Source organism: Pieris rapae, chromosome 1 (genome assembly GCF_905147795.1).
Source record: "Pieris rapae chromosome 1, ilPieRapa1.1, whole genome shotgun sequence".
Lineage (NCBI taxonomy): Eukaryota > Metazoa > Arthropoda > Insecta > Lepidoptera > Pieridae > Pieris > Pieris rapae.
Window position 1 is genome coordinate 4,933,947 of NC_059509.1, and position 7,175 is coordinate 4,941,121.

At 31.8% G+C, this 7,175-nt stretch overlaps 1 long non-coding RNA gene across 1 annotated transcript; it reads left to right on the forward strand.

The window, feature by feature from the left end:
* The first annotated feature begins 1,038 nt into the window (after positions 1 to 1,038).
* LOC123689548 lies at positions 1,039 to 2,226 on the forward strand. The gene is made up of 2 exons (XR_006750491.1): positions 1,039 to 1,155; positions 1,448 to 2,226. It is a non-coding gene; the product is annotated as an uncharacterized LOC123689548 (long non-coding RNA).
* The last annotated feature ends 4,949 nt before the right edge of the window (positions 2,227 to 7,175 follow it).

A 7,175-nucleotide genomic window follows, 5' to 3' on the forward strand; every position in this document is an offset into this window, starting at 1 on the left:
ACGTAAATAAAAAGTATGTATATATAAATTAAAAACTTGAAATTACTAACGTAAATTTATTAATATACATTTCAGTACGATCCTTAGTTATAATACCACAGTGCCCTACTTAAACATGTGGTATAAAATACCCGCCATTAGGTCCACGGAATACTTATGACAATCTTCCACACAAACTTTCATCCCCTATAATACCAATAAACCTTTGTTTCGTGATAAAAGTTTTATCAACAAGCTAGACTCTTTACCTACACCAAATTCCATTAAAATCGGATCCCTGGTGAAGACATGAAAGAGTAACGTTTGAATCTGTAATATATATGAATGTCTCATGGATTCTAAAAAAATCAAGCGAGTTTGCTTATCTTGCCGAAGCCGAGTAAAAATTATTTGAAGAAATCTATTATGTATGAGGATGTGCAAGTATTTAATCAATTACCATCTCAAAATTCTCAATATTGACAAAGAGTGTTTGACACATTCAAAAACGCAGTAAAGATGCATGTTAGAATGAACATAGTTGACTAATGGGGCTTCTAAACGGGCCATGTTTTTCTGCAATTGATGGCTGCACTATTGGCAATTAATTGTCCGGCCATCACAAAAATGTTTTAATGCAGATGATGGCCGAGCAATCTATGGCCGGGCCATGTGTTGCAATATGTCAGCAATAGTATGGCCCATGATGCAGACTCCTAAACGGGCCACACATACCGGCAACAATGGCTGATGAAATCACACTTGTCGCAGCAGCTTATATTAATTTTAAAAGAACAGAAAAAGAAGAGATTGAGGATTCGACCTTATTTAAATAGGCGTGAAACTGTAGACAATTTGAGTCTAGCAGTAATAAGCCTTGATAATAAATTATTCAAGAACTTGGCTAGAATTTCAAAAGGCGACTTTGACTTTCTCTTAAACAAAATTGGACCAAAAATAAAAAGAAATGATACAAACATGAGAACAGCAATACCTGTTTCATCACCATCACGAGATTTGCGATAACTCTACGGTTTTTGGCAACAGGAGATTCATTTAAAAGTTTTATGTACCTGTTCCGTGTTAGATGTTAGATTTCAAGTAGAGTGTTAGATTTCAACTTTTATACAAGAGGTGTGTACAGCTATTATAGAAGGATTAAAATAATACATCAAGGTAAGTTAACATAGGTTTATTAAATATGTTACGCATAGGTAGTAACTATTATGTACTTTTTAAATTTAATAATAATAGGTATCTAGTAGCAGCATATTCGTTTTTATTTTCGCCAGCATCGCGTATAATATTTTGAGCCTTTTAGTACGTGGTTTTGGAGTAGTATCGACGGCTTCCAAAGTGTCGGTTGTTTCTGATTCTACGACTTCACGTGGGTCAGCACTGATGTCAGTATGTAGTTTCAGTCGCCTGTGAATGCATAAAATTTTTAGTATATCTTTAAGCCTTTCAGATGCCGTCAGGAGTAACAGAATGGAAACAAGTTGCAAAAGATTTCGAGGGAAGAAGTTCAATTTATCAATCGATATGATACATACGTAATACAGAGATATGTACATTTATAATGACTAAAATATTTTATTAAAGATACTTACGTTAGAAGTTTTCATTTTCACTATGTAATCCTATATTCGTGGTATTTTGAGTAAAGAGAAACGATATCGCATCTTAAGCAAACCACTTTACTGTTTTACCGCCAGCACTACCACTTTTATTCTTTTTCTCCTCATTATTTGCGTAAGTTCTTAGGCTTCTGAATTTTTTGTAAGCCTCGTTACTTGTTATGCCAAACTTTTCAGCGATTTCATTCCATGCATCTTTTTTAGAATTTCTATCTTTGTATGAGCCGGTTTTTATATCCCACAACTCGGGGTGCAAATGTATTTCTTCAATAAAATCAGTAATTGTCTTGTTAGACCAGTAACCATTTTTACGTAGTTGTCAAAATGCAGCTGATCGCAAAACACAGAATATAGCAACAGGCACACTTCACTCATAGCAAACTTCATGTCGCGTAGAAAAGGATACACTATGCCATATCAAAGAGAGTGACTGAAACAACAATAGAACTGGCTGTGCAATATTGCAGTTGAATTCGATAGCCTAGCGATCGTTCGGCAACCCATCGGGGCCATATCGGCCATAAGTGGCTACACAAAACATGTTTGGCTATATGGCCGGGACATTACTGCAATATTGCATAGTGTGGCTGACATTGTTTGCAATGTTGCCGGGCCATGTGTTGCAGCCATCAATTGCAGCAAAACATGGCCCGTTTAGAAGCGCCATAAAATTGTGACGGCTAATGGCGACGTGTATCTCGCTCGTATATATACATATTAATATTAAGTTTCTGTGTGAGAAGAAGAAGAAATGAGAAATAAAGTTCTTTTAACATATTCTAAAATAAATGTAAACTGTTATGCCTGTTTCTGTTTTTTGCGTATAAATGGCAGAAAAATTTTGTTTGCAATAGTTTAATTTTCATGTTAGTTCTGGTTGTGAATTTTAACGCATTTTAAAATGAAACTGCTAGCTTTCTGTCTAAAACTCACATTGTCAAATGCTATTGTTCGTTTCGAAAGGTTTAATAGTTGAGTTTACTCTGGTGTTCAAATAGTCTAGACGGGCTGTTTAATATTGGAAATCGTACCAACCCAGATTTATATGAGTTTTCTTGCTTGCCTAATCTTTCCTTCAATGTAGGGTAGGGCATGTAAAAGATGCCAATATATTCAATATTACGCAGGATAATCTGACATATTCTTATGTACTCTAACATATTTGGTAAAGTTTATACGGTGTTTACGCGTAGTGCTTTATGCATCATATATGAAAATTCTAATCAATTAGAATTTTATAATATTTTTAATTAAATATGATACACGAAAATTTTGTGGAGTAAATTAGAACAAATAATAATTTAAAAAATATACCATAAATTGACCTCTCAAATATTTTGAGTCCAGTTTTCGGTAATTCAATATTAATAAATAATAAAAATAATGATATTAACCATTAAATAAAAAAACAATTACATATAAACATTAATTATTTAAATACTAAAATGGGTATCCTTGGGCTGAAAATAAATGCTAAATTGTTTGCAGTATTGTTTTTAATGCAATAGTTACTTTATCAGATACTTACATTTCATCATTATTATTATTTTTTTTATTAAAAAAAATTTAAATAGATATTGTTCAGACTGTGGTTGACTATTTGCATATTATCTTTATTTTTTGCCATTTCTAGCGTTGAAACGCCGGTTTTTATATTTTATTTTGACGGTTTAAATTGGCTAAAACGCCGAGATATAAAAATTATTCATTTTAATAACATTTATTTTAAGAGAATGTTCAACATTCAATAAATTGTAGTTTTCGACCGTCGCATAAAAACAGTATTCTCATCAGATTGACAATACGTACACACGCCCACGAGCACTCACTCTTAAGTACGTAAGCTGACAGGCGTACACGTTTAGACTCTTTATTTGGAAATCTAAATATGGACCTAAAAATTTGGCACAGTTATGATAAGGCTAGAATATGTTATTTATTTAATATTTTTCTGTTCAATCTTGATAGTACATAAACTAAACATTCATAAAGAGGTTTTAATAACAGAGACACAAACATGCTTTATAATTTTTGTTATCTGAAATCGAGACCGTATAGTATAAACAATTTTCTATTACCGGAAGCCAAATAGGTGTAAAAATATAGCCCATTTAGTCCCATTGCCTTTAATTGCGGCAATTTTGAATATGAAACCCAATGTTAGTTGTCCGCACGTACACTGCCCAGCTGAAAGGTATTAAAACGATAAATATTCATTATGAACTTGCTTTAATTCGCTATTCCACTATTTTATTATTCTACAAATTTTCAGCTCAGAGTTCAAAACTTTGCAAGCGATAAAGTAGAATGTGGATAAATCATTTCGAGAATCTTATAATAGAATATGTAACAAATTGAAATAATAATTTAACGTTTTAGCCATTTATTATTCATATATTATGAGCAGCGTTGGCCTAGTGGCTTGAATTGTCGCCTTTTAACCACTGTCCTGCTTTCCCATCACGGCTGAGTACCAATGTATTATTCTCTATTAATACTCACTCATACGGAACAGTAAAAAAAGAAGTTGAAAAAGAAATGCCCAGATGTAAGATCGACGTCCACAGTTAAACTTTAAGCTCTCATTTTAGGATTTAAAATTTCATCGTTATTTAAAATAATACACTACTTCTTTATTAAGTATTAGTTTTGATTTCGTGATACAAATTTCATTTTACTATAGTAATGTTTCTAATTTTACGGAGAAGTAGAGCAATGGTACTACAAATAGAAAGAAGAAATTTACTGTAAAGTATAAAAGATTTTTTTAATGGCTTTAATTTGTGCCACAAGGTACTTCGCCAGGCACGAGGCACCAGGCCAGAAGGCACGAAGGATATTGATCGGCGAAAATAATAATTATGCACCTAAAAAAATAGTTGAAATTGGATTGTTAGTGTATAAAAGGAAAAAGAAAAGCTACAGGTATCTTACAACTTAATGGATTGTCAAATACATTTATAATCAACCTACATTAAAAAAAACCTTTATAAGACTTGATTTACACTTAAAATGTATAGTCCCTATATGTTTAATAATATTTTATTTAAAATTCAGGCAGAAATACAGCGGAAGAACCTAGTAGTTTCGTTGAAAGTCAAATGTAATCTGCATTTAGTTACCAAAGCCCGGAAAAAGTTGATCTTTCTTGAGGTGTTCAATGTAAAGTATAAAATTGTGGTTTTCATAACACTTTTACGCTGAAAAAATCGTATCATTTCCAAGAATCAAGTGTGAATTTTATCGCGAATCCGTATACTTTTTTAACTTTAAGAAAAAGCTGTTTTTGCTAAATGTAAAAAATATAACCAAAATAAATCATATACATAGTTTGGAACATTAAATAAAAAAATATTTTAATCGTAGTATATCGTACCAATTCTTCCACTTAGTCTATATAGCGTTCGTTCGTTATAGTCTTTATTTCGTTTTCACATAAAGTCGCATATGTATGAGTATTATCGTAAGTTGTTACAATGAACTATGGGATTATTGAATGTTTACTATAGTTTCGCAATCTTTTCCTACTTTAATAGGCGGATTCGGGGGAACTTTTCTGATCCAAAACTTGTTCATGATAGCTATTAGCGAATAACTTATTTGGAGACTTAAGAAATAAGGCTTTACTATATTAAATTATATCCTCTACAACTATAGAGTAACGATAGTATTGGAAATATTATTCTTATATTTGGGCCTCAATACGCTTTTGACATATAATAATCTATCGTAAGTGATAAAACGAACAAACTTAAGTTAATCACTTCATTAGAAGTTTTTAATGCTGCTTGATTTTATGTTTATGCATAAGGTGTAAATAAAGCATATAATGTAGAGAAATAAAGGGTAAAGGAGTAGCTGAACGTTTTCTGTTATGAAGTCGAAGGACGGAAGGAGATCTGTGTGTGTGCGAGAGAAGAGACAACTAACACCCGAAACAGATAATTCTTCTAAGTCATTTAATACTGTATTTGATTCGTGCTAGGATCAGAGCGTTATCCATTAAAAATTAAACTATAAAAACTGAACTTCCCGCACATCAATAACAAGCCAGTGTTAGTGGCAGGGTCGTTATAACGAATGTACAAACCGATAACTTTGTAATTGAAACATGTCAACGAATGTTGTTACAGCCAAGAGACGGATGTCTTTGTGTTCCCGGATGATGGACAGATAGTACGTCATTCAGAGTACATTCCCTGTCATACGTAGACCATATTCGCTGTTCACAACCAATTTTTCAATTTCCGTAGGTGCGTATTGCTTTCGAATTTTCTGTTTTCAATAGGTCCGAAAATTGAATGTGATACATTATTTTTCCTATTATTTATATATTCAGTATAGTTAAATAAAAGGATTAAACAGTCTATTAAACTATATATAATTATAACGTATTACAAAAATCAACTTCAATCCTTCATTACTATTTATTTAAAAACAACTTCCTATCGTAATATGTTAGCGAAAACACGATAAGAATTACCCATTAACCTTTGTACATCGTTTGAGCGTTGAAATTGATTATTTCGTCATTGACATCTATTTACTTATAATCAAATAATGTGGATTTCAAACACTGTAATTCATTAAACTTTATATTTATACCCAATGAGCCTCACCTTTGAGACTAATAAATCTTATGTATAATATTTTTATTCGGTTTTCTAGTCTGTGTCATAAATAAAATCATTCCCACGGTAATATAAAATACATTTGTGCTGTACATTTTAAAGCTACAAATATCGTTTTATTACGATGAATTTATCTGTTAAAGTTAAAACAATACTTAAGCCAGCAGTCATAACTCCTGGGGCTATTTATATTCAGGCGGCGAGTTACTGAGAGAAGCAAATTTTTACAATTGAATCTTGAGAACAAGCCAGTTCCTGATACCCACTTATGTGCTGAATTCGTATTTTTAAAACTAAAGCATCTGTTTTAACAGTAATAAATATTTTTATTAAGTTTTCTACGTTCTTTATCTGATCGGAATCTGTAGGAGTTGATGCCAGCCATGATCTTTGACAATATTTATACTGCAAGTGCTTAGTCGATACTTAATCTATTTATTAACACTTCGTTGCAGAAACATAATACCATTAACATAATTAAATTAAAATGAGGACAACTGGCGGCCTTGTACCTTTCAAGCGATCTCTTCTTAGCAACCACCGTGATAAAAAATAGATAAGGCAATCAAGAATTACAAAAATACATGATACATAAAGTTTTTTGTCCAAAACTAAATAGGAACAAAACAAACTAAACTAAGACAGAATATGAAAAAGAAAAAACTGCTCATGAATCACGATAATTTTAGATTAGTCTCTTAGACTAATCAGTATCTCTCATCAGTTGGTACGAAAGTTATAGTGGTATAAGTAGTAGTGGATACGATGTGGACAGGCAATATTTGTACAGTAAAGATTTAAGCTATACCTGTACTCATGTACCTAAACAAGCGAGCAAGTATTGAATAAATTAATTACATATATAAACGTGGTTTCTACCTTTTTTTTGTTACGTATACATATACACATATAGAGGATATATTTAAGA